Source organism: Rhinolophus ferrumequinum, chromosome 12, assembly GCF_004115265.2.
Source record: "Rhinolophus ferrumequinum isolate MPI-CBG mRhiFer1 chromosome 12, mRhiFer1_v1.p, whole genome shotgun sequence".
Lineage (NCBI taxonomy): Eukaryota > Metazoa > Chordata > Mammalia > Chiroptera > Rhinolophidae > Rhinolophus > Rhinolophus ferrumequinum.
Window position 1 is genome coordinate 67,380,814 of NC_046295.1, and position 26,381 is coordinate 67,407,194.

A 26,381-nucleotide genomic window follows, 5' to 3' on the forward strand; every position below is an offset into this window, starting at 1 on the left:
AGTGTAACTCTATAAATCAATAACAATATCCAAATGCAAAATAATACCCTGGAATTCGATAATCGGTTTTGTTGAACTTATAACAAACTTGTAACGACGAAGAGTTCTTGGCCTTTCATGATGCATAAATATGGTAAATTTGTTACCAGTACATAAAATTTCTTGTACCTTGTGTCTGTTCTTGTGTTTTGTAATTATTTGTTACATAAAACTTCTTGTACCATAATATGTTAAAAAATAAATGCTAAATCCTTTATAATACAAAAAACAAGTACCTAAATGTAAACAAGTAAAAATTTGAATTAAAAAGTTAAAACGAAAGATTTTTTTCCCCTGGAAGTGTGGGCCAAAAAACGTGGGTGCACATTGTACATGGCAAAATATGGTAGTTTTGATTGAGAAAAGATATTAATATTTATATGCTGACATCCCACATTTTTTTGTCTTGAGATGGTGGGATGTGGATAGTTTTATTTCCTTTCCTTTGATTATTCTATGTGTTAAGTTTATATTTTAAAAAATCTTTGTATGTGATATTGATGAGAGAAGCATTTTCCTCCAGGAGAAGAATGTCCTGCATTTTTAATTTGTTATAAATGTAGTTTTTGCAATTTGCACTCTCCCACGCCAATATCTCAAAACATGTTATTGACATATACCTTGTTAGACTATCTCACTTGGCCAAAATCATCTCAAAAAATTCTGAATGTTTAGCTGTTAATAATTAGTTGTATTAGATGTGTTTATATGGTTCTCTTTGGAAAACTTAGCTTGAAAACATCTTGGGAAATGGCTTTGGATTGCCCTGTCCAAAACCAAAATTTTCTAATTCTTTCTGTCTCCCCACCTCAAACCACCCCCAATCTTTAGAATGGTGTTGGCATAAAATCCACATTGCTTCTAGGAAAAAAGGAAATTAGCAGTTCTTTGGCAGGAAAGAAAAGGCGTTATAAAAAAAAATATTTTTAAATCTGTGTTTTGATCATCAGAAGATATGGAAAAATAAGTTTAGCCAAATTTTTTTTTCTGATGTCAGAAATAAAATGTGACCTTTATTGTTAATGATACTAATAAAAATGTCAATTCAACATTGAATGCTGAAGATTGTGGGTCATGTAGGGACAAGCATATCATTATCTTAGCCTTAGAAACCATCATGCTACTCTGTTTCTATGAGTTTGACAATTTTAGATAACTCATATATGTGTACAGAGCATTTGTCCCTCTGTCACAGGCTTATTTCACTTAGCGTAATGTCCTTCAGGTCCATCCATAATGTTGTACATGGCAAGATTTCCTTCTCTTTTTTAGCACGGAATCATTTCCCATTGTATGTAAATGCCACATTTTCTTATCCATCCATTGATGGACATGTAAGTTGTTTTCACGTATTGGGCATCTTGAATAATACTGCAATAAATAGGAGAATGCCGATATCTCTTTGACATCCTAATTTCAATTATTTTAGATATATACACAAAAGTGGGATTGCTGCATTATATGGTATCTCTATTTTCAGCATTTTGAGGAACTGCCATACTGTTTTCCAAAGCGGCTATACCATTTTACATTCCATTTACAAGAGTACACAACTGTTCCAATTTCTTCATATTCTTGCTACACTTTTATTTTTTTGTTTTGTTTTGAATAATAGATGCCCCAACAGGTATGAGGTAATATCTCATTTTGGTTTTGATTTGCACTTACCTGATCCTTAGTGATAATGAGCACCTTTTCATACACCTGTTGGCCATTTCTACGTCTTCTTTGGAGAAATAGCTATTCAGGTCATTGGCCCAGTTTTTAAGTTGGGTTATCTATTACTTTTCATTAATATTTTTTTTATTTTTCTGTTATAGTTGACATACGATATTATTTTCACTTCAGCTGTACAACATAGAGGTTAGACATTTATATAATGTAGTAAATGATCACCTCTATAAATCCCGTACCCACCTGACACCATACATAATTATTACAATATTATTGACTAGATTCCCTAGGTTATACTTTCCATCCCCATTACTGTTTTGCAACTATCAATTTGTACTTCTAAATCCTTTCCCCTTTTTCACCCACCCCCAAAACCTCTCCCATCTGACAACCCTCAAAATGTTCTCTGTATCTATGAGTTTGTTTCTGTTTTCTTTGTTTATTTTGTTGTTGTTGTTGTTAGATTCCACATCTAAGTAAAATCATATGACATTTGTCTTTCTCTGTCTGACTTACTCCACTCAGCATAATACCCTCTAGGTCCATCCATGTTGTTGCAGGTGACAAGATTTCATTGTTTTTTATGGCCGAGTAACGTTCCATTGTATAAATATACCTCCTCTTCTTTATCCATTTATCCATTGCTGGATACCCAGGTTGCTTCCATGTCTTGGCTATTGTAAGTAATGTCACAAAGAATATATGGATGCACATGTCCCTTCAAAGTAGACTTTTGGGTTTCTTCAAATACATACTCGCAAGTGGGATTACTTAGGTCCTTCTTTGTCTCATTATATAGCCTTTGCATTAAGGTCTATTTTGTCTGTTACCAGTGTTGCTACCCCAGCTTTTTTTTCTCATTTCAATTTTCACGAAATATCTTTTTTCATCCCTTTACTTTCAGACTGTGTGTGTACTTTACGCCATTCATTATAGGTAAGGGCCCAAGAGAATAAATAAAACAGGTAGAGCACTTACTCTCAAAGAGTATCCAGTCTAGTAGAGGAAGCAGACAAGTCAACAGAGAAAGGCAATGCAGGGTGTTCTCTGCTATAACTAAAATATAATTTTTTTAAAAAAGGTAAAGCTCTGTTCAGATTGCTGGTGATAGTAGATTGAAGATTATACAGACAGAGGGTGCCAAAAAATCTATACACATTTTAAGAAAGGAAAAAACTGTATTAATTGTAATACTCAATATACACCAATAACAAAAGATGAATGCAAGTCACGTTTGACTTCTGCAATTACAAGAGGTGCTCCAAGTGGTTACCATCAGCGTTCAGACACTTCTGATTATGGCGAACTACTTCTTCAGCATAGATAACATCTCTTAAAATGTGTATGCATTTTTTTGGCACCCCCAGTACAGCTCTCCACATCTGGAAAGCTGGGAGAATGACTTTGGGGTACACAAAACAATGTCAGAAGCCCATGTACATGTTACTACCCTGGGTCCTCACGTAGAGTTTATTGCTGAGTCCCAGAAATCTTACTGAAAACACAATCTTAATAAGCATGGAAAGCTGACTTTGTGATCCACAATAAATGAATAGAAGATTACCAGATTTGTGGATGAGGACGTGTGTGTGTGTGTGTTGGGGTGGGGGCATTACTTAGAGACAATTAGGGACAACGGAAGAGGAAGGAACCACCACAGAAGTAGAAACATCAGATCCCCTTTATGGAAAAGTAAATACATCTGTGCCCCTCTAAGGTGCTGAGAGCGTCACTGTGGGGCTGGGAGACCTCTAGTCTCCCTTCAAAGTAGAACACTTAGTCATGGTCATGGCTGCAGCAGGAACACCTGGGAAATCTCGTACAGCAGTGTAGGCTCATTGCTAGCTCTGATGGTACTCCACCTACACAGCACGTAACGAAAATCAGGGATGTCTTCTCTGGAGGGCAACACAAGGTCAGACTGGCCCGTACGTGAGTTTAGACCAGGTTTTGGGAGTCAGATGGGTGTGTGTAGATATTTGTAAGCTATAAAACTTACAAAAGTGTTACCAAAAGTTCCAAACAGCTGGGCCTTTCTTCCAGTTTTTCGAAGACACAGGTCAGAGTACAGGTTTGAGTGAGGAGTATGTTCCCTTGGCTCTCAGCCCACGCCCCTTTCTGGCTCGGCCAAAGGTGGAGATACATGGGAGGACACAGCTCATTGTGGCAAACCTCAACTCCCCGGCATGTCTGGCTCTAGCAACCACCAAAGGTTAAAATAATTTTAATAAAGTCTTAATGAACAGTGCAAAGCCTCAGAGTTACACCTAGGTCAATGGAGTTTAAGGCCAAATTCTGGAATCAGCCCATTTTGTTGGAACCATTTACCGTCATGGTTCATGTCAACCACTCACCCACGAAACATTTGCAGAGCACTAAAATTAACATTTATAGTAAGTATAATAGTGTTCACCACGTGCCAAGAACTGTGCTAAGCACTTTGCGACATTATCTCATTTAAGTCCTCGAAACAATGAGAGTGGGCTTATTCTTATCCCTGTTTTACAGATGAGCAAACTCAGGCTTAACCAAGTGAAGTAACTTTCCCACAGTGACGTCGGGAGTAAATGGCAGTGAGTGGACTGAAGTCCAAGTCTATTAGACTCCAAACCAATGTGTTTTTATTGCTATGTACTATGTAGCTTTTAATTATGAGTCAGGCCAATGTTAAACATGGGGACTCAGAGATAAATAAAAATCATATTTCTGTCCTCTAATTGCTTACAGTCTAATAGGATAGATTAAAAAAAAGTAAATAATTATGATACGGTAGTGTAGAAATAATGTCCTATAGCAACCTGGAGAAGCTGAAAATACTCTGGAGGCTCAATTAACCCAGTCCAGGGGATAAGAGGTTTCCTGGCAGGGGTGATTCTGAGTGAGGTTTCAACAGATGAGTCAGACTTAGTCGTTTGGACAAAGCAAGAATGGAGTGATCGAGGCATAAGGAATCAAGAATCTGGTGTAGTTAGGGATCTTCCAAGTAGTGCAGTAAAGCTTGAATTTGCATTAAGTGACAGGAAGCCAGCAAAGGAATTTATTCAGGGAGAGCTCAAAGCTGCGTATTAGGAAGCTCAGTCTGGCAGCATCTTGGGCCATAGGTTGGCAGCGTTGAGTGAAGGGCTGGGCCTCTGGTTCAGAGCTGGGCAGCCATGGGTACCCTGCCTCTTTGGCATCAATTGGCACACTGCCTGTGTGAGAAGTGATGCTCGTGGACAGTGCTTGGGTGCACAACCCACCTGTTTTCTATCTGCTCGTTTGCACCTTAGAGGATCCAACTAGTCTGTAGGTCCCTGCAAAATTATTCAGGCATGGAAATTGAAAAAAAAAAAAATCCTAAAGTTTGTTTTTCTGTGGTTGCTGCTGATTAAAACCACATTTGACAGAGTGTAAGGAGGAAAATACCTCGGGTATGAAGGCAGCGTGTCAGAAGGAGGTGAACGATTAGGTGCCTTCGTCTGTACTATGATATCCTGTTCGGATCCAGAAACTGGCCTGCTGGAATTCTTCCTGATGCTGGGAATACCAAAAAAGACCACTGTGAGTCCTGGGAAGTCTCTGCAAAGCCCCTCCCACCTCGGACGGGACCTGTAATCTCCTCACATCTTCCCATGAGCCCCTGTCTCTCTTCTCCACAAACTCCTATGAGTGTGGCTAAGTTTCACATCGTGCTTTCCTCCAATAGGGGAAGAAGTAGAGTAAATCATGCTGTGGACAGAAAGGGGCTGGTGTGATTGATTTATGAGAAAAGAAAGGCCAAAGGCACAATCTAGTGCATAGCTGGACAAAGACTTAAGGAAAACAACGTGAAAGTGTGCAGGTTTGAAGATCAACTCTTGGGAGATGTCAGGGAAAGTAGTACAAATGATTTGAAGCAGAATTCAAAGAAAAAGGGAGGAGAGAAATGAACAGGTGCTGCCTCTCTGCAGATGAGGGATTTTATGGACATTGACGCTTTTTGTCTTCATAGTATTACAGTGGGGTAGGTATTATTAGCCCCTTTTGTGGAGAGAAACTGACACTCAGAGGGATTATTAGTCCAAAAAATAATGTGACTGTTAAATAGTCACATTATTTGTGACTTTGAATTTGTTTTTGAATTTTTTTACCTCAAATCTGTTAGATGCCCAACCTCTTATCTTCAAATTACCACATAAGCAGGAAAATTGTGTTTTTGAGGTTGGCTGATCAGATACAGACACGATCACTCGATAAGTCTGATTTTCATACGTTAATGCTATTCTAATTGTGAAACCAGGATTTTAGTCTTTACTATATAGCTCAACCAAGTAAAATAGAAATATCATTGAGGAGTCAAGTAAAGAGGGAAATCAAGGCTCCCCAAAGACTCTTTACCCCCAAAAACAATGGAAAACAGCCTAGAAATGATCAGTCTCATCTTTTGGAAGAGGAAGTGTGATACAGGGAAAAAACATCATAATGGCCTGAGTTTAAATTATACCTCTTTCCATTTTCCAGCCAGATGATCTCGATCATGTTATATTGTTTCCTCTCTCGCAGCTCAATGATTTCATCTCGAAAATGGAGATAGTATTTCCTACCTCCTAAGTGGGTCTCTAGAATTAAATGGGATAGTTCTGTAAAAAAAGAAATGCCTAGTACGGGGCGTAGCATACAGCAGGTATTCAGTAAATGACAAGCGACTTTCCACTGCTGTCCACAGGATTCACTGGTTCCTATTACTGTTATTGTTTCCACAGCTACTATTACTGTTGCTGCTTCTAAAGTCTTTTGCCTCTAATAAAGTAGTTCCCTTGGTCACTTCTGATAGAAATTGAATAGCTAGCTCTTTCTTTGATTTTTCCCCCTTCCCCACATTCCTTTGGCTTTTTTCCACAGAAACAGAAGGAGATTGTCAGAAGAGAAATACACACACACACACACACACACACTCACACACTCATACACACACACACACACACTTGACAGCCAAAATGGTAGAATGCATCTGCCAAAAATCTACAACTTTACACCAGGGACAAACATGTGACTGTATTTTCCCCCACCAGGACACACTGGTGCTGTCATAGCAAAAATTGATCTTCTGGTTGTGGGAAATTATACACAGTTCCCTCTTGTCTGTGCTGGGGAAAATTCAAGTCTAAATCCTTGCTCACAGATTCTGGCAAGTGTTTTCTGCTTCATATCTGTTGATTTTTCCCCCCACAAATATTTATCAAGCACGTATTATGTGCCAGGCATGGGGCTAGTCATGAGGAATAATACTGAGCAAAAGCATACTTGACTCCGGCCTTTGTGAAATTTATAGTCTGGGGTGTGGGACGAAGGGGAAGATAAATATGAATCAAGTACTCTGGTAAAAATGTGATTGGAGCAAGGATGAGAAAGATATGTAGGATTTGAATAAGTAATGAGAGGGAAAAATGTCACAGTAAAATCATCTATTGTTTTCTGTAATCATAAGAAATGCTGTAAATCACAAAGCATGGACTATTGACAAAACTAAGGAGAAGTAATCTGAGCTAGAAACAGCTTTTGGCTTTGGTGTCTGACCTGGGGTCCCTCAGCAACATAGTTGCTTATGGTTTAACTCAGTTTCTCTTACCCTCAGGTGTTTCTCTGTCAAATGGGAATAATCCTCACAAGGCCTAAAAGAAATAATCCGTATAAATCTGCTCTCTCTGTCTAGGCAACTCTCCATACCTTTGCTGACTGGTTAACTCCTATATACCTTTAAGGTTTAATTTTAAATGTCTCTTCCTCAGGGATGTTTTCTTTGTCCCAAACTACACTAGATTCCTCTATTATACACACCAATAGCACTATGAATCTCTTCTTTCTGCACTTACTACACTGATAATAAAATAGAGTTTCCCATAGACAACTGTTTGTCTTCCACACTCATCCTGGTGAGGGCAGGGATCATCCTTGCGTTGGTCATCTCTGTATCACCAGCTTCAGGCACATGGGTGGGCCTCAATAAGTGTGTTTGGAATTAAGTTGAGTAAAACCTCTAACACATGCCTGGCACATAACAAGCTTTAGTAAATGGAGCTTGTGATTTTTACATTGTTAGATGTCAGTGGTAAAGAATAAATTTGCATAATGAAAATCACTGTCAATAATAATAAGTTTAACCACAACTTAGGTTTATCCTGATGGCTCCCATGTTCTCTTGGACCCTGTTTCCCCAAAAATAAGACCTAGCTGGACAATCAGCTCTAATGCATCTCTTGCAAAAATTAATATAAGACCTGGTCTTATATCGTATATCATGTCATATCATATCATAACATATCATGTTATATTATATAAGACCCGGTCTTATATTACAGTAAAATAAGACCAGGTCTTATATTAATTTTTGCTCCAAAAGACGCATTAGAGCTGATTGTCCAGCTAGGTCTTATTTTTGGGGAAACATGGTAGTTCCCAGCTTTTCAGCCTTCTTTGTCTTCTCGGAGACAAACACTACCTGAACTTCCACCGTTTTTACTGTGTTGTCTTGTCTATCCTCACTGCCCGACCTTACTCCAATGAATAGATCCCAAAGTCCCTGAATGCAGGGACCACCCTATTTGTTCCGACACCCCGAGTGCCTGGCCCAGTAACCTTGTGTGATGGAATCTGAGTGACCCAAACTCACCACCAATTATAAACTATTATAACCTTGCACTGGCCTAGCACTTAATAGCTCCCAAAATACTCATACTCATCCTTACACTTATTTCCATTTCGTTGACAAAAGAACTGAGATTCATTGATGAAACTGGAGGACCCACACCCAAGCCCCACAGCAAATGATTTGAATCAGAGATCTCAAAGGAAATGCCCTTGGTGGCTGAGCAGGTAACTGACTGGGATACAGTTGCCGGGAGGGGACTGGAGGACCCACTCTGGAAGAGAAGCAGTTCCGTCAGTGGCTGGCAGGCAGTGTTGCCAGATACTCAAATATTTTACAAAACCACAATGAGAAATCTGGGTTTTTGTACGAATTTCACCACTTTTCAATGTTGGCATCTGATTCAAATTCTTTTAAAACACGTTGCCATCCAAACCAAACACAGCCATGGGTCGAATTCAGCCCCCGGACCACCAGTTTACAAGCTATGATTTAAACGGTGGAATCTTCCAAACTAGTTTGCATTGCTCTTCCTGGGGGGTCAAATGATAGAGCCAGGCGGCACTTGGACCCTAGGGGTGGCTCCACGGACTAACAAAATGAGAGTAGAACGTAGTAGGCGTCTTAATATCCTGCCTTGGCAAAATGAGAAACATATTGCACGCCACTCTTGATTTCCTTAAAGTATACTAGTCCCTGAAATCCAGAAGTCCGGAATCCAGCGGCTCAGCACAAACTCCCCTTTTTGTGGAAGGGATGACAGAGATCCAAGGATGTTCACAGTCTGCGCCCAACATCAAGTTTATGGAACGCTCCCGTCCTGTGTGGGGATTCTCACTCCACACAGCTCTCAGTGTGTTCAGGGCTGTCCGCCTCCTGCCTCTGCCAGCAAAATGACCACCTCCTGAAGGGCAGGAGTCATCTACTCCTTGTCGTTTGTTATCACACAGGGAGGCCCGGGCAGTAGGTCCTTTCTAAGGACTTGTCGCCCACATGCCTTTCCCGTCTTCTCCCGTGACATTCTGCTTAAAGGTTCAAAGTTTTACCGGAAACCCACATCTTCTACAAAAACCTCCTCAAATCCGTCAGTTAAAATAGTTTTCCTTTCCTGGGCTCCCACGAAATACTTCTATCATCACCCCAGCCTTGTGCTAGACTTCCTGTTGATTTATCTGTTTCCACAGAAAGATTGTGAGCCAGTGGTAGGCAGAGCCCATGTCTTAATCGAGTCTGCCTCTCTCCCATGGAGAGCTCAGCATCCCGCCTGAGAAAGACACTTCACAAGTACCTATTTGAGTATCTTCCTTGTAATGGCCAGGCACAGCACTGGCACATAGTGGGTGCTTAATAAGTTGTCTTTTAGAAGCTAGCAAAATGCCCAGAATGTGGTAGGCACTCAATGCAATTTTTTAAATGAATGAATGATAAAATGACCTGACAGATGCCTTTCTTAAAAATGCCAGAGAATTTCCAACCAAAAACTTGCAACCTCGGTCCAAATACCTTTATTGTGAGGTCTGAAGGGGAGTTAGGTAGAAGTCACTCTCTTCATAGCTGTTTGAGGTGGGACAGGGACTAGGGTGAGACAGCTAAGGGGCCTGAGGTAGAAATTGAAGAAGCCTTCCTTCATAGTGTTGTGCAACCCCACCCCCACCCGATGACCTTGCGATGATGGTCTGAGCACCCCTCTTGCTTTGAACAACCCTTGTTCCAGCCCTAGTCCGAGGTATGTTGTTGGCCCAGTATGAGTCAACTCAGGTTGCCGTACTGAAGTACCACAGACTGGATGGCGTAAGCCATACAAATTTGTTTTCTCAGAGTTCTGGAGGCTGGAAGTCCAAGTTCACAGTGTCTGTAGGTTTGTTTGCTTCCTAAGGCCTCTCTCCTTGGCTTGTAGACAGTCGCCTTTTTCTTATGTCTTCACATGAGTGCCCCTCGGGCTGTGTGTTCTCTGTGTCCTAATCTGTTCTTCTAAGAACACCAGTCATCCTGGATTAGTGCCGGCCCATATGACCTCATCGTTAAAGGTCCTGTCTCCAACTACTGTCACATTCAAGACACCAAAGGGGTAGGACATCAACGTATGAATTTGGAGGGGGTGCGCAATTCAGCCTATAACCGCACCCCAAGCACCACAGCTAACTACTTATTTGGTCACTTTGAAATGTTTTATTTTACCTTAGGAAATAAGCACTTGTAATAAACCCATTAACAGTGTTCATAAAAGCCATTTACCTGGATTTTTAATGCAACTTAACAGAACTTGCTCCTGCAAGAGATAACAGAATCCTTTCTTTCTGTCAACATCCTTGTACCATGCCAGCACATTCTCGTATATCCATCCCCTACCCAAAGGATCAGGCAAAATAATTTATTATGTGCTAGACATCTCTGGTTATGATATATGATTTTTTTGTGAGGTGAATAGACAGGGAAAGAGGAAAAAGACCCAGAATCATTTATGTTGCCCATAAAGCATGGTTACAGGCAGTGCCTCGGTTTAAGTGCCATAAATTCTGATATAAATGATTTAAATTATAACAACTCCAGAAATAACTTTAACTGATGGATCACCAAATATTTAATTCACTGATAGAGGTTGTCTGTGGTTCCTGGCACATTGGAAGAGATAGAACTAATTACTTGGATCATCTTTAACTTAAATAACTGATAACTATGTTAAAAAATGATAATAATGTGTGTTTTTTAAGAACTATTTACTTGGATCATATTTAACTGTGATAACTGATAACTATGTTAAAAATATTATAATACTATGTGTCTTTTAAGTATAAGGACATAACTGGGAATACTTTAAAGTTAAAGATTTATAGCTCCACGTAGGTCAGAATATTCCAGAAATGTGTGGGTGTGCTTTCTTAGGACATGCATTATTACTGGAGCTATTCAAGTAGTTGTTGGAATCTCCCCTGTCTTTCCTAGCAGTGGAATCACTGCCTCAGCTCTGGTGGGTCTGATACTTTTTGGCAGAAAGGATGGATTCGGAGGGCAGTAAAGGCAGTTTGAGGTGAGAAGAATGGCAAAGAGTGGAAGATATTAGTTGGGTAAGAAGGTTGCAGCATATTGAAGCTGGCCAGGGCTTATCAAACAGTCCTCCTTTAGAGTACTCCTCATAATCATTATGCATCGTAAAGACATGCCCTCTGAATGACCAAATCATTAGGTTCCCTGTCTCACAACTTTACTTTCATATTTTCTTTCTTTTTTTTTTTATTTTTTATTGGGGAATATTGGGTAGCAGTGTGTTTTCCCAGGACCCATTAGCTCCATGTCAAGTTGTTGTTTACAATCTAGTCGTGGAGGGTGCAGCTCACTGGTCCATGTGGGAATCGAACCGGTGACCCTGGTGTTATGAACACTGTGCTCTAATCACTGAGCCAACTGGCCGCCCAACTTTCCCATTTTCTAAATCTATAAACCTCTGTGGTACATTCTAAGCAATATTCTATTTTTCTTTCTTTTTTAGGTTTGTGTGGAAGTTTTACTTTATGGTGTTTTTTTTCCAAATTAAAGTTTATTGGGGTGACAATTGTAGATGAGGGTAAAGGGGATCAAATATATCGTGATGGAAAGAGAACTGACTCTGGATGGTGAACACACAATATTCTAAAATTTATTTTCTGTTTTACTAATTCTTTCTTCAGTTGTGTCTACACTTCTGTTTAAAACTCTGCTAGCTTTATACATTTCAGGTTACAAGTTTAATTTTCAGATTCTAAGTTCTTTTTAAATTATTTTGCATTACATATACGTGTGTGTGTGTATAGAGAGAGAGACGGAGCATGCCAAAAAAATGTATACACATTTTAAGAAAGGAAAAAAGTGTATTAAAATTACACTAATAGTAACCACTTTGAGCACCTCTTGTAATTGCAGAAATCAAACTTGACTTGTATTCTTCTTTTGTTATCGATATATATTGAGTATTACAATTAATACAGTTTTTTCCTTTCTTAAAATGTGTATACATTTTTTGGCACCTTCAGTATATATATTTCAGATTGTTTTATTATCTCACATACTTAGCATCACTGTTTGCTGTCCTTTAGAGTGGGCCATTTCTGCACATAATATTTAATACTCGGTTTGACCTCATCCTCTGTGGAACTTTTTGTTTGGTGTTCAGGGGGAGAATTCTAATGGTGACGCTCAGGGCATAGACGTCAAGCCCAGTCCTGCTCAAAATTTCTAGCAACAATTTAAAGGAAGATAATTGGTAATGCCTATCCATTTTTCTGAAATAGAGATTGGATTGGAAGCACCGTTAATACACTGGACTACAAGATTCATTGGATCAAGTTCAGCAAGATATGGGACAACAGAAATACCATGTTCTTACTGTGAAAAGCTGCCTGCAGTTTACTGAACTTGTCAGTTGCTTTCCTCCTTTGGAGTTTGGCACACACTTTCCTGCCCAGCCCTTTACCTTTCCTCAGTCAATGGCTGCTAACCCTTCAGGTCTAAATCTCAATGCCATTTGCTTTGGATAGTCTCCCTTGATTACCGTCTCCAAGACTGGAATGGATGTCCTTCCATTCTACCATAGCACAATGGTGTTCCGTATTTTCCTTCCATCATGGTGTTTATTGCACTCACTGATCCTTTCCATCTCTCCCCTTATCTCTCCCGTGAGTAATTTCACTAGTAGGTACAATTCTTAAGAATAAGGCTGATGTTGTTTAAAAAGATTTAAAAAAAATAGGCACCGTATTGATCACTCACTATATGCCAGAAAGATAAGTTTTGCACATATATTTTCTTTTTTACTATTCACAACGAACTTATAACATTTTTTAATCTCTACATTAAAGATGATGAAAAGGAGGCTCAGAGAGGTCAACAAACTTTCTTAAGATGATGAAGCTGGTAAGTGGCGGAGATGGGATTCAAATCAATTTCTGTGTCCAGGCTTGTGTTCTTCATAATGTACCATATTCCTTTTGTCACATCTGCATCCCTGGTACCTCTAGAGTAGGTGTAAAATGCATATTTAATGAGTAAACCCATATGAATTCCTGGATAGTGAAATAGCAAAACTTCCCAAAGAAGAAGGATAACTGGGGGAATACAGTGTTCCTGGTTATATAGTGCTGTATATGAAAGTACCTCCGAGACGTAACAACAACTCTTCTATGACATCTCATGATTGTGTGAGTCATAAATTTTGTGGGGTTCAGCTGGGTAGTCCTCCCGCTCCATGTGACATCACATAGGGTCACTTGAGGATACACAGCTGTGGATGGTCTGGTGTAGGGGACAACTTGATGGGAAAGTCTGAAAGGCTAGATTCAGCTAGGTCTCTCTCTCTTCATGAAGCCTCAAGGCTTCTGTACATGAGAAATTAAACTTCTTACGTGGTTCGAGAAATGAAGGTAGAATCTGCCAGTCACCTTCAAGTCTAGGATTAGAACTGGCACAGCATTCCTTCCACCATATTCTATTGGTCAAAGCCATCACAGGCCAACCCAGATTCCAGGGGAGGGAAAACAGATGCTACATCTTGGTGGGAGAAGTGTCAACGAATTTGTGGCCATCTTTATTTAATTACACGGAGTGAACTAAATTACAAAAGTGGTGTTAGTACAATAAAAAGAAACGACTTTGAATTAGGGGTACACAGTGCTGATCACTGGGCTGAAGCATGTTCCTTATCATCCTCTCGCACAGCACCCTCAGCGTTCCTTGCCTTATCTTCATCACAGAGCATAATATGATTCACTTGAGATTGCTTGACTAAAGTTTGATTCATCCTCTAGGCTGTTAGCTCCATGAGGGCAGAGAGGATTTGTGTTTTATATACCCCTGTACACCCAGCATTCAGCACAGGGACAAACACACAATGGGCACTCAAACAATATTTGTTGGATGGATGGATAGATGGGAAAACTATGTGGGTGGTTCTTCTACCCACTGGACTAGGTGACTCAATTTACCCTTTATCAAAAGGGGTATTTTAGTTTCCTTCTAGTCCCCACATCCTGTAATTCACCAGCTTTGACATATAAGATGACTGTAAGAAAAACATGGGGCAATGACAGGATAGAGCTGCCAAGAAAGCTGATGGGATCTTGGGCTCTTACGAAGGAGAATGCTGAGTCCAGAACAGAGACTGCTGTATAATGTTCTGGCCTCTAACTGGAAACCACCACTTCTTCTGGGCACAGCACTTCTAGAATGCTATTAACAAATTGGAAACTGCCCAGGGTCACTATACTGGTGGATTGAAAAACCCAGATGTCATAGAGAAGTTGAAGAAACCGGGAACATTTTACCAGGGAAGAAAAGACTTAAGGCTCATCATAAATGTATTTAAATGTTTCAGTTGCCATCATGAGGCAGAAGAAGTAGAACTTGTGGGTGAACTCCAGGGGGCAGAAGTATGACTGATGGATGGAAGTTATATAAATTTCTGCTCAACAGGAAGATGTTTCTCACCAGGGAGCTGCCAGATAAATACTATAAAGTTTGGAGTGTGAGTTCTCTAACACCAAAGGTATTCAAGGAAACACTCTGAGCCTAAATACGGATGTCAAAAAAAGAATCGGAGCACAACTAATGGCTGGGCTGGATGGCATATCCTGCCAGAGTGTGATGCTGGTGATATTTGTGGATTTGGAACCAGAGCACCAGGGATCCAAGTGTGTTTTTGCCACTTTGATGTGATGTCAGGAACATGACTTTACCTCTTCAAAAAGAGGCTTGTGAGAATTAAATAGAATAATCTATATAAGAACCTAGCACTTCAAGTGAGACATAATAGATTTCTAATAAGTGACAGTACTTTTAAAATTATTTCTATAATATTATTGCATGAAAGGAAGAAGAAAATGAATATTTCCTGAACATCTGCCTTAAACTACACTATAGATAGATATCGTTATATCTATCTATATCTATATCTAATCTCTATATCTGTATCTGTCTATCTCTCTATCTATCTACACACATATAAACATCTTTTCCTTTTATGACCCTATGATGTATTTAGGCTGGTGCAAAAGTAATTGCAGTTTAAAAGGTTAATTGCAAAAACCGCAATTATTTTTGCACCAACCTAATAATTAGTTGCTAAATTCCCCTTTTACAAATGAGGAAACTGAGACTCAAGGAATAGAAACAACTCACCCAAAATACACACTTAGTAAGTGAAGTAAAAAAAGGCTTAAAACTAGATATTCTCACTCGATGATCTGATCTCTTAAAAATTAGCTCCCATAGCCTTCTGCAGGTATGTTCTCTTATCCTAATGATGTCATGTTTATTAAGTGTTACAAAAGGATTTGTCTTCTTTCCTCCACTTGGCCAAGACCTTTGGGGGCCAGAAACAATATTCATGTGCTATTTGTACTCTGTATCTTTAGGTGGGTCTTCAGCACGTAAAGGATCTCAGTGTTTCTCACGAGCTGTAATTTTGCTGCAAATTTATTTCTGGAGAAGATGATCTCTTATAGTATTTCTTTGAGGCTGTTGGATGCTAGATGTTGAAAACATACAGTCCACAACTATAAATATTTTAATATTTCTGTGGGTGATCCGTACCCCACCGACCCAATCTGAGTATGCAAATGGACCTCCCTCCAAATTCTGTGCTTCCAGTTCAAAATGTGGGCAATTCCAGTTGTTTTAAAGGACACAGGCTTGTCTATTGCTAATTGTGTGACTTTGTACAAGTGACTTAACAGCTCTATGTCTCAGTTATCCTGTGTGCAAGGTACGTATAATAGGCCCTCTCTTGCAACTAGTCTGTGCCGATTAAATGAGATGCTATAGCAGAGGCAAAGCAATGTGTTCAGCAAAACGTTTCATTTTCCTTCTGAGAACATAAGTAGTCTTCCTGCTCCTTATTTCTAAGTGAGGGCATTGATGCTTAAATCTAGCCAAAAGAATGGAGTTATGATATAGGCCATTTCCCACTCTGGCCCTCAAAAACCTTCTACTCACTGATCCTTCCCTAGTTGCCAGCTGGATGTAAAAAAAATCCAGTGGAAGACTCTGACATCCTAGAGGAGGACCAGCTGATAGGTCTCACTCAGAGCAATATATACATGATTATTTGGGGATTGTTTATTATACAATTAGTATTGCTTGCTCTGACCTACACAACCATTAGGTTGGTGCAAAAGTAATTGCAGTTTAAAAGGTTAAAAAAAAAATCGCAAAAACCGCAATTAGTTTTACACCAACCTAATAATATGCACCGAGCATGGTATCTGGCACCTAAGAAGCATTCATAATCACTTGCATTTTTATATAACACCACAGTATGCCAAAATAAGGATATTTTCAAATAGCAATACCATTATAATTTGTAAATCTTCTCATCTCTCTGCAGAAAATATATTTATTTGAAGTTTGCAACTCTCTAAAACTGTCAGGAAAATGGTTGCCTTCATTTTTCAGTGAAAGGAATTGAGGAAAATTAGGAGGAAAGGAAAACTACTCTTGCGTGAGCACTGTCTGTGAGCCTCATCACCGAGCATGCACATGCTTTGTTCAAAGTGCCTCACACCTGTTTATGCAGACAGTTAGCACTACTAAAACGTTTTAGACGAGACACTGATACTCAGAGCAGGCCCCAAGTTTGCATAGCTGGTCAGTGATAAAGTCAGAAATTTAACTTGCGTCAGTGTGGCTCCATCATCTGTGCCCTTTAGAACAGACAGTCTAGCCTCTTAAAGGTCATACAACCAACCTTCCACTGAGCTCACAGAAAACTACAAAAGTGTTGACTCTTAGCCCACACTGCCTTCCTCTGAAGATATATAGGATCTGCTCTGTTTTAAGTGGTTTCCCAGCTATTCTAAAGATAGGAATCTTTTCAATCTGCATCTCTTCTCAATGAAAACATTGTAGCAATGGTTGAATGAATCAATCAGGTTTCAAATATTTAAGAGTTAACTGTGATTACCCCTTCTTGACATCAAATAAACCAAAAGAAATATGCTTTTTACATTCCCCAAAATAAATATATTTCCCACAAGGGAAAATATGGGTGCCATTTGCCATTGAGTAATATGGCAACAGATGGAACTCAGCATGAGGCACAGAAATCCATGGGTGTTTCCTGGTAGAGATGCTGTTTGCCAGCAAAAAAAAAAAAAAAAAAAAACTGAATTGTAAGGCTGTTTTATAGCAATAAAAATAAACAACGTTATTCAAACATAATTAATCTTCCCCAAAATATTCTTCCTTTCTTGGTGTTTTTGTTCTCACCAGTGTTTGAGGAATCTCTCCCCAGGTTTGAGTCACCAAACACCTAGTTTGATTTTTTTTTTAAACATTTTATGTTTAGATACAAGCATGTCATTACCCACTCATCTTTTCTAACTTACTCATCTTTTCTTGGGGTAACACCAGTGCCTTCACCCATCCCCAAGCCTAGCTTTTCATCCTCAATTACCCCTATTATCTTGTACCCACCTTTGACTACAGCTCATCCAGCTGTCAGCTGATCCCTGGATAGGGTTTGTACCATCCCATCTTTGTATCTTTGTCTGTGCTCCCTTCCAGCTGGTTTCCTCATCTTCATAGCCCCCTAAGAAAATATTTTCATCTTCCCACATCCTCTCTCCTTTCCAAAAATACTTATTTATTTCTGTGTTTGGTTTTTAATAACCCTTCACCTGCAATATTGCTGCAGATGCTTATTCACCTTAATTCTTCCAATTCCGTTCGTGTTTGACATGAGGCCAAAAAAGTAAAGTCATGTCTAAGATTTGCTGAGAGTCAAAAGGCAAGAAAGCAGGGAACCAACATCTTTGACGCACTTGCTTTGTGCCTGGCACTGTGCCATATACTTGGAATGCCCGTGGCGACCCTGTGAAGTAGACTGGCATGTTCGTATTTAACAGATAAGGAACATAAGGCTCAAAGACATTCAGGAATTTCTCAAAAATGACCCAGTCATGTAATAAGCAGTAGAGTGTGTGATGTGGGCTGAGATCTCTTTGCGTCCAAATCCCTTATTCCTCCGTGAAATTTGGAGTCACATATACCTGGATTCAAAGCATTTATTAGTTCTATGATTTTAGCTACATTTCCTCTCACCCAATGGCTGGCCACTCTCTCTGATCCTTAGTTTTCTCATGTTTAAAATGATAACTAGATCTTCTTCAAAGGCTTTTTGAAATACGTCGGCTCAGGATGCAGGTGACAAGCCAGTGCCGAAGTACAGATTCACAGGACAGCCAACAAGACCCTAAAATAGTTCTCCTCAGTGGCAAACAGGCACTGTATGGACAAGCATTGCCCAGTAAAAACACAGACACTGGAGAATAAAACAAAATTTTCTCTTCTGAAGAAGACGTTTGCATTTCTATCTGGAAAACGTGTTACCGGCTACTACTACCTAACAAGGTATTGAGTTTATAGTTGCTGAGATTCAGGACATAAAGAGTCCACTTCTTATCAGGGCTGTTATTAGGTAGCCCTGGCATTGGCAAAGTTAATCCAGATGGTCTAACATACTTTCAAACTCTGACAGAGATGTATGACAGGGAGATGTTCACTCTTGTTCAATATCTATTATATGTCAGATATTGTGCTCTATGTTAAACATGCATTATCTATGTTCACATACACACACACACACACACACACACACACACACACCCTAAGAATCAGATATTATAATCCCCCCTGTAGAGATGGAAAAAACTGAGGCTCAATAAGTTTAGACCACTTGTCCAAAACCACAGAACTAATGAACGTGGGTTTGAAGCTGGATGTTTGTGGTAACAATCTTTAGGCTCTACCATTTAACTTGACATATCAAAAAATACATAACACCAAATATATAGACATATATAAATATATATAATTTTATATGTATATAGATTAGATTATATATATTTATAATTTTATATACAGAGGGTACCAAAAATGTATACACATTTTAAGAAAGAAAAACTGTATTAAAATTGTAATACTCAGTATATACAGATAGCAAAAGATGAATATAAGTCACATCAGACATGTCTGATTACAGCGAACTCCTGCTTGAGCAACGTTGACCAAAGTGTTAACATCTCTTAAAATGTGTATACATTTTTTTGGCACCCCCGGTATATAATAAATATATGTGTAACGTAGAAATATATTTAACATAGAAATATATGTAACACGACATATATTATCCCAAGCCCATGCAGTAAGTAGATAACTAGATGATGGAGACAGTTTTTACCCAGGCAATCTGACTGAAGAGGCATAACCTATATTCACACTACTGTGATATCTCTAAATAGAACATCCTCTGGACCCATTTTTCTTGGGAAATCAGGAAAGCACAACTTTAAAACAGAATAGAAATGACTAAGTAGTGAAAAAAAAAGACCTGGGAGTTAGGCAAGCTCAGCTCTTATTCTGGTTCAGAAACTAGATGTCTGCATAACTGGGGCAAGTCATTCTCTTGACTCACTCTTGTCAGTGATTCTCAAACTGCAAAGAGAATTCTAGGGGGCTCCTGAGCTTCTTTAGGGTCGCTAAAGGGTGGGTGTGGAACCGGTTAGGTCATGTCATGAGAGAGATGAAGAGGAACTAAACTAGCACTTACTGAGTTTCCTGAAGAGCTTAGTATCACATGCTTCACCTATATTATCTCGTTTAATCTTTTCAGCTACCCAATGAGGTATCATTTCCCCACTTTACAGATTAGATAAGCAAGACTTAGGGAAACGTAATAAGAGGATTTGAAATCTAAGTCTTGTTGACTCCAAAGGCAATCACTGAGCCACCCCACAGTCTGGATGAGGATACTTCCTTTTTAAGGTGTCAGTGGTAGGACAGTTCCAAGTGATGGGACACTGGGCGCCTGACAAGGATTCACATCTCCTGGGGTTTGGATTAAGAGTGAAATGCCTGGCTCCTCCCACAGACCTGCTGGTCTGGGGTTTCCTGAGTTGCGTCCCAGAGACCATTATTTTAATGAGCTTTTAGGATGATGCGTATGAACACAGATCTTGTAAAAGCATTTTGGGAAAGGAACAGTGAATGGAGAACTGGTACTTTCATGCTATGAATGCAGAAGTAAGAAGACTGATGGTTCGGGCCAAAGGAGGAATACAGGATATGCACATGTGTGTGTGTGTGTGCGCATGTGTGTATGTATGTGCACACGCACACACATGCATCAGGATGTGTACATGTGCGTTCATGATGTGTGTTTATGTGTATATTTAAGTACGTGGGTGTGAGTAGGTGCGTGTACATGTGCATGTGTGTGCACATGCATCTGGATGTGTATGTGTGTGAGTACATGGGTGTGGGTAGGTAGGTGCATGTGCGTGTGCATGGGTGTACGTGCATATTTATGTGTATGCTTGTGTTTAAGTGTGTGGGGAGGTGCATCCTCTGTGTGTGTGTTTGGGGAGTGCTGAAAGACACTGGGGAGAGGAGAGAAAAGATAATCCTGTGTTTCGAGGATGGCTTCAACTGTTCACTCACTTTATTCAAGTGTTCACGCCAATCTCAGTTCCCCCAAGAGACTTCCTGGGCCGTTCTAGTCAAAAGTTTATCTACCATTATTCTCCATTGCTCCACTCTGCTCTGTTTATCTCCAGTTCTCACCTTATCTTACTTGACTTACTTCTTAGTGCATTTATGGGCCGTCTCTCCCCTTAGAATGTGAGCTGCATGAGGACAGGACTGTGTTTTGTTCACTACCCTACGCCATCATCTCAGCAGGGGCTGCTATGCAGTCAAGTCTCAGCAGATGCTTGACGATTGAGTGAATAATAGATGGGCTTCCAAAGAAGCATAACTTGGTGGGTGTGGAAAAACGTCTGGAGCTGGCTAGGGAAGGATTAGGCAAACTCCCTGCCAAGTCAATCGGAAGGAAGGGAAGATTACGGTACTCCGCAGGAAGAAGCCCCATGAAAGAAACCACAGAAGAAGTCTCTACCACTTGGGAACTTTTAACGAGTTCATTCTTTCTGGAAATGAATTTTCTCATGAATAAGCACATTTACCTCCTGGGGCAGATTTAAGGGGTTAAACGTGAAAACACTACAAAAGACTTAGCGTACTACAGAACATGAAAAAGAGACTTAGCACATGTCCGTTCCTTGGGGAGACAGCATAATGAAGTAGCAGTCTAGAGCACAGCTCCTAAGTCATATTGCTCACATTTTTGTTCTGGCTCCAACACTTCTTTACTTGGAAAGTCACTAGACATCTCTGAGCCTTTCCTCTTTTATCTGTAAAGCTGTATACAGATGATACTTACCTTAGGGTGAATGGAAAGAGTAAAATTCCATGGGAGACATTTAGCATTGTGCCTAGTCCAGAGGCAACACTCTTTAAAGATTACTTTAAATGTTATGCTCATTTTAATGCTTTTTCTCCCCTTTTCTTTACGGAATTATTTAGGTAAGTTACCAGCTCCACACTTTATCTGTATAAAAATGATTGCAAACAAAGTCTCCCTTGTGAAAGCAGTGCTCTGTGTCGTGTCTGTGTGATACTGAGGACTGAACTCAGTATCAAGAGAACTCAAGAGAAGAGCATTCAAATAAACTGTGCACCTTTCCAGCATCGCAGTCTTTTCCAGAGAGAATGCATTGTTCAGTGCACGTATTAGGTTGTCGTCACTCAGCTTCATGGAAACTTTAAAAATGGAACCCTGGATGAAAAATCTACCCCAAACTTGTCCACAAGCAGAGGAGTCACAAGGTTTGATTGACCTATAGGAAGACCATGAATTTGGGATCTGCCATATTGAATTGGAAATGCCAGAAGAACATTCTATGTGGGGATATCTAGATGTAAGAGTTTTATATTAGGAGTAAGCTGCATAGTTGTAGTGTTTGAGACCTTAAGAATAGATAGGTTTGGCAAGGGTACGATCTAGAATAGCACATTCCAATTTGCTCCAAAATGTTTATTGGGATTTTCGAAGATGAGAATAGGGTAGCTAGCATGTTCCCAGAGTTTGTTCACCATAATATCCTTTTAACAGAGAACCTTTCAGAACTAGTATACCAGAGAACACAATCTGAGAAAGTCTCATCTAGGCCAGCAAAGAGAAGAGAGTTCCATTGATTAAGACAACATAGGTTTTGCTTCAGTAACAACTAACCTGGAACTCTCAATGGCTTAAAATAACACAGGTTAATTTATATCTTATCCATCATCAGTTGGCAGAGGGACTTCACTAATTGCTGTTACTCAGGGAGCCACATTGATGGAGTACCATGATCTTTAATGTCACTGGTCTCTGCAACAGAGAGGAAGAGACCTCTGGTGGGTCTCGCATTCATTTATTAAATTCCTTGGCATAGAATTGATACATATTACTTATTACTTTACAATTATTTCACTAGGACTGGTCTCATGTTCCACTTAACCACAAGAAAGATCGGAAGTGTGATCCTACTATATGCCCAGAAAGTTTAACCAACTATGTGATCAGAATTATTTGGTGGGAAGCAGTAACATTAATCCTGAGGAGAAAACACTGAGGGATTTCTCTACTTACAGAATAAGAGAAAGACTCTTGAAAAGAGGACTAACAAAAGAGGTGGATGAAGGATTTCAGAGTATAACACAGGTTTTTCTGGGTTTCCGATCATTGAAACACTCTTTCCAGACTTCTCTTTCCGATTTCTTTCTCCTTGGAGGGGGTAACAGGGATTACTGGAAATGCTGTGCTGACTATGTTTGGCTCTGATAGTCTCATTTTTCACCATTCCCATCTAAGGTCACATATTTTTTTGGAGGGGGATGTTGATTCACCATGTCCCCAGCCCTTACCTGTGTCACTTTTTCTTCCTGAAATCCCTTCTGTTTCCTGACCTGTTTCTGGTTGGTGAGCAACTGTTCCTTTCTCCCGTGGTTTAAGGAGGTTAGACAAGAATCATCCCATTTGACCTTTGTGGGTTTCACTCCGGGTGTTCTCTTGCTCAGACTTCGGTGCCTGCCCTCAAGGAGCCCCACCCCTGGACGGTGCGTAGCCTGTCCTCCTGTCTCACCCCTTATCCCAACGCCAACACGCTGATCAACCCATAAACCAACTTTTCACCTTTCTTAAGGCACTGTGAGGTAGTATAATGCACATAGGATTTGTAATCAGACAGACTGGGTCAAATCCTGACTCTACCACTTCTAACCCTCTGACCTCAGGTGAGTTACTTCTTACCTCACTCAATCTTCATTTCCTCATCTGTAAAATGACCAGTGACCAGAAACCTCACAGACCAAGAGTGACAATTATACGAGAAAATGGTAGTGCATGCATATCAGTTCCTGTATCAGTCATGCTCACCAAACCACCTCAAAACTCAGTGGCTTAAAACAAAAACAACTTGTCATGGCTCACAAGTCTTTTGATCCACCGGGAAGTTCTGATCTGGTCAGACTTGGAAAGTCTCAGCTGGGCTCACACATGTGCTTATGGTCTGCTGGGCGGTCAGCTGGGACTGGTTAGTCTAGGATGGCCTCACTCATTGGTAATTGGCTAACTGTCAACCTGGGCAACGGGGGCGACTTGACCATCTGTCTTCCATCATCTAGCTGGCTAGCTTGGGATCGTCCTCATGGCAGCTGGCAGGGATCCAAGAGAGACAGTAGACGTGTGCAAGGCCTCTTGGGCCTACACTCAAAACTGGCACAAAGTCCCTTCTGCCACATTCTATTGGCAGAACAAGTCCCAAGTCGAGCCCAAATGCAAGGGTGGGTGAGATAGACTCCACCTCTTAATGAGGAAGCTGTCAAGTAGCATTGCAAAAGGTGTTGACCCAGGAATGAGTGGGGCATTGAAGCTATTTTTGCAAGCAATCTGCCACAGTTTTATCTTCTTTTTTTCCTCTCTCAAGTCTTCCCTGTCCTGCTCTAGTACTGGTCTAAGTGATTGCAAGCTCTCTTGAAGTCAGAGACTATATATTATACATCTCTATAGCCTACATTTCCTGAGCATCAAATGGTATCATCATACCAATCATTAAATGGTGAATTTATTCCAGATTCTGTTTTAATCACTTTCCAATACATCTCTTTGTCCTTACAACTACTTTCTTTATAATTGCTACTCTTGACCATCTTTCCATCCCATGTACTTAGTAGGTACCAAGTAAGAATCCATTAAATGAACCTTTTTCCAGCCCTAAGCTATTGTGGGGTTAACCCCTGTTTTGTGGTTTTAGGAGATGGATCCACAAGTAAGAAAATGAGTCAATTGTTCCCATCTGACTTCTCCGAATACCCACTTCTGTCCCAATACCCACCTGTCTCACCTCCAGCTAACCCAACAGACTTGTTATTCTGGGTTAATTTCAGCCTCCCCTGAACTCTCGTAATATTTATCATGCCCTGAAATGCCCATATTACTCATCTTGCTCACCCACACACCTCCTACTTCCCTCCATTCATGTCATTGCCCATAATCATTCTACCCCTTGGCTTATGTAAGTTTATCACAGTTATTTTGCAGAGAGTGACACCATACACACTTATACTTAGTCAAAAAGAGCAGTAATAATGGCAAGTTTTTTTCTATTCCCAAGTGCTTGTCCTGACATCTCATTTGATTTCTGGAACCTCCCTGATAGTGTGTGAGGCAGATACAATAGTCCCCATTTATATGCATCAAAACCAAGGCATGGAGAGATTCAGGCTTTCTCAAGGTCCCACAATAAAACAATGTTCAAGATGGGAAGAAGAGTCAGGATGTATGATTTATTGGCCAGAAAGAATTCCATCCTCTTTTCATTCAACATGACCCATTCTGAAGTTTCTCACATTTCTCCAGCTTTTCAGCCTGTTGTGTAGCAATGCTAACTAAATATAATCAAAGCTCGTCTATTGGTTGTTGATTATACATGGCAAGCACAATTCCAAAATGGAAGGCTTGCAGAGTCTGTCCATCTAAAGAGAAGTACTGCTGTGTTGTATGCAAAACTGTTTTATGTTTAGGTGGCCTTAGCTTCTAATCAAGTTTCTATCCTTTGCTCATTTTGCGATCTTGAATAAATTGCTTAATATGTTTAATCCTCAGTTTCTTTATCCCTTCGAAGTGGGTATTCACGTCACACCACAGGTTTATTAGGAAAATTATATGAGTTGATGCAAATACAGCTATGACATATCGGAACCACCCCACAGGCTATTATTATTGTTGTTGCTGTTGTTGTTAAACGTGAATGAGGTAAGAATGAGTCATGTTAGTCAATTGCTCAACTCTCTTTTGTTCAATCTTCATCACCTTTCGTCTGCCAAAGACATAAACTGTTTTTGTTTTATGTGCCTAATTCAGAATGACCCTTCTATCTCAGAGGGGTAATTTGAAACATAAATGATGCATTTTCATCCCTTAAGTGTCTTTCTTCCCCTTATTCAAAGGTGTGTATGAGCTGGAGGGAATGGTAACTTAGGAAAACATTGATATCCAAAAATATCTAGGGAGACAAAATAGTGAGTCCTTGATTTCTGCAGGGCTATGGGACTTAGTTTCTGAATAGTAAAATCAGCAGGCTGGACCCTGATGCTAAGAAGAGTCATTCCAAACCCTCATGATCTAAAATTCTTTGAAGTCAGCTTTACATATATTTTTTATTATTTTTTGAGATATATTAAAACCCACAAAAGTTAATGACAAAAATCTAGACAAACCTGGACAAATCTAGACTCTCCCTCCAGTGTCTCGTGTTCCACAATGCTGTAATAATAGTAAATCGACATCTTTTTTACATTTGTTTTGTACATCACTGTTTACAAGCAGGTTTGTATTTCTTTCTCCTTAGCTCCCTCAACACCCAATGTGCGTCAGTTAAAGTGATATTATAGCTCTTTGTAAAACTAGAGGTAAAGAAATTGAACTCAAAGAGGTAAAGTGGCATGCCCAAGTTCTTGGAGTTAATGATGAGAGAACTGTCAACCATACCTCAATAAAGTGATTAAAAAAAAGAAAGAAAGAAAACACAACTGGAAGTTGAATGCATACTCCCTGACACCAGTGCTTTTCCCAGTGGCATGCTGGGATGAGATAAAATGGGATCCGAACTGGTCTAATCAAGGCATTTCCTTCTACTCTCAGCTATGCAGGAATGTT